At 39.6% G+C, this 5,279-nt stretch overlaps 1 long non-coding RNA gene across 1 annotated transcript; it reads right to left on the bottom strand.

Annotated features, from left to right (window-relative positions):
* Positions 1-811: 811 nt before the first annotated feature.
* LOC135240992 (uncharacterized) lies at positions 812-5,079 on the bottom strand. The gene is made up of 2 exons (XR_010325848.1): positions 4,674-5,079; positions 812-4,357 (listed from the first exon to the last, which is right to left on the bottom strand). It is a non-coding gene; the product is annotated as an uncharacterized LOC135240992 (long non-coding RNA).
* Positions 5,080-5,279: the final 200 nt, after the last annotated feature.

Raw genomic sequence — 5,279 nt, 5'->3', positions numbered from 1 at the left:
TTTTCAAGCTGCCGAACACAACCGTAAACTTGCCTCAACCCTCAGACTTACCGTCTTCCTAACCCTAACCCTAGTTCAACCCTAATTTGAGCCCTAAAGCGTAATGAAAACCATAGGTACATCTAAAAACATCTAAATACTCATTTAGAATGAATGAATGAATGAATGAATGAATGAATGAATGAAAAGCAATGTGAATATTATGAATACAATAATACAAATGCTAAATAATATGTTCGAGGTCATGTAAAAAAAAAAAAAAAAGGTTCTCCCTAAAAAATGTGTATATAGATTTTCTATAGTTATAAGTCCAGTAATTGTTAAGGCAGAGACGAGATTGGGGTTGTTTTTAGGAGCTTGGGAACGGTTAGGACAAGGTGTATGAGCAAAAAAATATTGTGGAGTGGAGATGTTAAACTATAGCCATATATATTTGCATAATCTTTCAGTGAAATACTTTTGAAAATAAATTACTTCAAACACATTTCGTCATAGTTCTTTTATTTATCATGGTGCAGTTGTTTAAAATACATTTTAATTGAACCGCAAATAGCCTTGTCCAGATAGGATTAATTTCATTACAGGTGATGTAATTTTTTTACCAGCGTAATTCAATAATTTTATTGACCATGTCAGTGATTTTTACCAGGCACGAGAATAATTGTTCCGGCTGAAAAAAGTGAACACCGAGGTCCTCTATTAATTCTATTACCATCTGGATCAATGAGTCCATATTTGATGCAAATCACAACTATTTGGGACAGCATATTTTTAGAATATGTACTATTTCCAGCTTTGGATATTTAATATATTTTTCATATATGTTCCAAGTGTTCGTTTTTTTTTTTTTTCCTTTTTTTTCCCTGGAAGGGGGGGAATGTATGAGGAACAAACCCGGGAACAACCAAACAGACCCCTCAGTGATTTTGAGGAGTAATAAAAGGGAAAGCCTTTTTCTGTGTGGATGGGGCATTGAAATCACTGATGATCAATGATAAAAATAAAAAATATATACATTACCGACTGTCCTGAAATGCTAATCTTGGCTGGACAGGGCTAAGGGCTAGAATTAGGGTTTCAGTGTGAGGGCTAATGCAAAATTACAGCTGTCTTCAGGAGCAAAGGTTAGGACCAGCATTACTCTTTTTTCAGTAGTGGGATGTAACACTATAGCCATATATATTTGCAAATATTTTCAGTGAAGTACTTTTTTCAAAATAAACAACTTAAAACACATGTATTAATATTTATTTTATTGAATTGATGATATTTCAGTTGTTAATTGACGAATTAGATATTTAATTACAGTACAAACCTGGTTTAATAAATCTGACAACAGGTTGGCTCTGCAGACTATCTATTATATAGACTATATACCTTTCTTTTATGTAATTTTTGTTTTGTTTAATACCATTATTTAAAATAAAAAAAATAAAAATCACCTCTTCATCTAAGTTTACTTAATTTCAGACATGCACTTGTGCACTCAACAGAGAAACAACTCTGCAGCCAGCACGTTCCTCCTTCCTGCAGCTTCTGCATCCATTTATACACACCCTTTGCATCTTTTATATCCATTTCTCAGGAGGATATATAAATGGACCGCATTTATATAGCGCTTTTATCCAAAGCACTTTACAATTGATGCCTCTCATTCGCCAGAGCAGTTAGGGGTTAGGTGTCTTGCTCAGGAACACTTCGACACGCCCAGGGCGGGGTTTGAACCAGCAACCCTCCGACTGCCAGACAATCGGTCTTACCTCCTGAGCTATGTCGCCCCCACATATATACTGCAGCAATTCAGGTTAAGTGCCTTGCTCAATGGCATCGTTCTAGCTGAGAAGTGAACCTAGGTTACAAACCCAGCTCCTTAATAATCACATTACACTGCCACTGCTATGTAGTGCAGAGTACAGCACACCACAAAGAACCACACACTGACGTTCTCAGGTATAATTGTAATGTACCGCTCAACCAGTACAACAGAAGTGGTTTTTTTTTTTTAACATTCCAAAGGTTTGCTCCATCATTGACTTTAGCCCCTGCCGAATGCACAAATAAAAGAAAACTGTCGGCGTGTTCTGGGGCCAACGCACGTCGCTGTCCCCTAACAGCAACACCAAATGCACCGCCTGTACATGCCCTCCCTCGTACGGAATCCCAGTCCTGGGTAAAACAAGTATTCTTTTTGGATTCAAATGCTTTCCTGTGCTCTGTTGATCTCGGCTGGGGTAACTGAGCCTGCCAATATGACCAGAAGGGCAAGGGTTTGCAACTTTTTTTCAAGAGTGGTTTCAATGGTTCCAATACACCAGACAAGATCAGTAGAAAAGCGTAGAAAAAAGCATTGGAATCCAAAACAAATACATATTTTTGACCCAGGAGGTCTGCAGCATCCCATTATGTACTGCATGTGACTGCAGTGACCGTTCGAAAATGAACAAAACAAAAACCAGTGCACCCACACAAATTTAACAGACATGCATCCCACACTATTTGACGGGCATAGAGTCAGTCTCCCGCGTCCTTTGTGTCTCATTCAAGTAGCTTACATATTAATTAATCTAATTTCTGTGCATGCATAAATAGCTAACATTGGATTGCATAAATGAACACAGCTCGCATATCAAATAGGTTGAAATATTTCTTGCATCTGTGTTATGTGTTCATGCATTCATAGTGTGCAGTGCATTCATAACGGCACAAAGATAGCATAATGCAGCAGCGTTTGCATTTAAACCTGGTTTGGGCTGGTTTTAAAAACGCAAATGCATTATCAAAGACCAAACTTGCACAGCGCTTAATGTTGCTATTGACACACCCTCTACTGCAGTACCCAACCCATGTCAACACATTTCAGTTCACTGCAGACCACAAAACTGGCAAGTCTGGCACAGGCGACAAATATTCTGTTTGCGGGAGATTAAACTTGCGCCCTGGCACGTGTATTCTCACGTTACGACGAAAATAGGCCCCATGGTGTTAACAATCATTGCTATATGAAACACAACATTATATATCAGGTAAACCCAGGGAGATTCTCCAGCCTGCTTAACTAGAGGCCAGATATTAAGGCCTGGATAACCCGAAATTGGCTTTTATTTGATTAAGCTAAAACAGATACTAATAGTGGGCCGCAAGTTTTTGAAAGAAAAAAAAATCTTACATTTAAGTTAAGTGTCCGCGTTTTCTCAAGGGCATATAGTCTGTCACATGCACCAGTTGCGGGCTGTTCTAAAAGGCTGAATTTGAAAACAGCTTAACGAGGCAAGAAAAGCAAGACATTTTTGTAAAAATAGATAAACGTCAGATTGAGGGAAAAACAAGGGCTTAATGTGGCTCAATGACATTAAATCAAAATAAAGAAATTCATCTTTTATTCAGGCGGCAGGGGTATTCAAGGAGATAATGTGGTGAAGATTTTAAGTCAAAATGAAATCTATATGGAGGCCCACACACTTAGAGAAGACCCTCAATTGAAAGTGAACGGAACAGATTAAGCTTAATGCCACTTAATGGCCTATAACTGACGCTGAAAATTCAAACAAGTGTTCGGGGCACCACGTCATATGACCTAATGACCACCAAAAGGAATACACAAAGTTGCACATCCATGAGTGCACGTAATAAATTAAAGAACGGGTAAATTGCCCCAGAACAGGCCGAAATTAGAGCTTAATGTGGTTTAATGGCGGAAAAACGCCCAATGAAAGCGCGCGGCATCAGAAGGCCATGCGGAGAGAAGAATAGAAGTAACAAGAAATAGTTTTTGTTTGTTTATAATGTTTTTTCCAGCTTTTTTTTAGATCAACGGTCTTCTTATTCAAAAGAAAATAATTTGGCATAGAAAATAGTTACAATGTAACTTTCTTTTCACCCCTCCCTATGTATAGTTTAAAAGGAGTTATGCAACTATCATATAAGTCCGCATATAACTGTATATGGCAGTATAACAATCTCCCATTAAATGGTCCAGCAATCCAGCCATGAGTCAGCTATACATTTTAAACAAATTGCAGATAATACGTACCTATTATGTCACATCAAGTTGCGTATCTGGAAGCACAAAGTATACGGTCTAACAGAACACGAACCAGGGGTAAATACTGTGTGCATCGGACTACCTACATGGATAGCTTGAATACCCATTACAGGAGATAAACGTATAGTGCCTCACTGTGTAATACCGTTACAGTATAGGGTGTCTGCACCTGCATGTCCCAGAAGGTAACGGAGAATTAAATAAAGCATCAGTTCGTCTCGTCAGCTCTTCCGGGCATCCATCAGTAATGAACTTTTCGGGTTCAGCGTTCCAACTGACAGAAGGACGACGCATGTATGGCGATCCATGGGATTCCTGGCAGTGGAAAAAAAATCATTCGCCTAAGTAGGAGACTTGAAAAGTTGTTGTACACCGCCATGAGTGAGCTTGAGCGTGGCTGGGTATATTAGGGACGAGTGGAGACCGCGACCTCGGGCTACTGCCAGCAGAAAAGAGAAGGCTCTAATCTGGTGACCAGCCTGGCGCTGGGCTTGCATCGGCGAAGTCTGGTTTAAAAATCGGATTTCTACCCTCTGACTTTAGACGGGGCGATTTCCTGTTCGTTTTGCCAAAGGTAACCATTTTGTGAGGGCTTTGGATAAAAAACAAACAAACGGGTCACAGCATTCACCTTCTCCTATCATCAAACTCTGCCCATTTAGCCTCAAGCTGATCCTGTTTGGCCTGGTGCAGCGAGGCAGACATTTTAGCTCGTTTAACTTTGGCTTGCAAACAGGCAAAATCATCCTGCAATTGACCCGTATTTACTACAAAAACAAAGTTTGTTATTTTGGCGATTCGCACTAAGATGCGGCCATCTTGGAACAAGATGGGTTGTGACGTCAGTAGTTGGGTTGTCCCCCACTGCCTAAGTTATTCCTTATCAGTAAACTGCAATGAGCTCATTGATGAATCGTGAGAAACAACAAACCCGAGAACCTAAGAGGGATCCTTTTGTATTACCCAGGGTTATTACCAAATAAATCATATTAATTGTCTAAACTGCCTCTGACGCGACCGCAACTACTGTCCTGCTGGCTGGCGGCCCTGTGGGATGGGGCAATTGGTCTGCAGTGACCACATTTAAAACATTGTGAAGATTTTTAGGGATTTGTGGTCTGAAAAACAAATAGTTCGCATTCATCAAAGACCACCTGCTCCATGTAATCTTAATAATAAAGTGGCCACTGTAGACCAGTCATCAATAAATAAATTCCCTTGTACTTTTTAATAGACA

This window comes from Anguilla rostrata, chromosome 15 (assembly GCF_018555375.3).
Source record: "Anguilla rostrata isolate EN2019 chromosome 15, ASM1855537v3, whole genome shotgun sequence".
NCBI classification, from domain to species: Eukaryota; Metazoa; Chordata; class Actinopteri; order Anguilliformes; family Anguillidae; genus Anguilla; species Anguilla rostrata.
The sequence above is the reverse complement of the archived record's forward strand: the minus strand, read 5'-3'. Positions and strand labels throughout refer to the sequence as shown.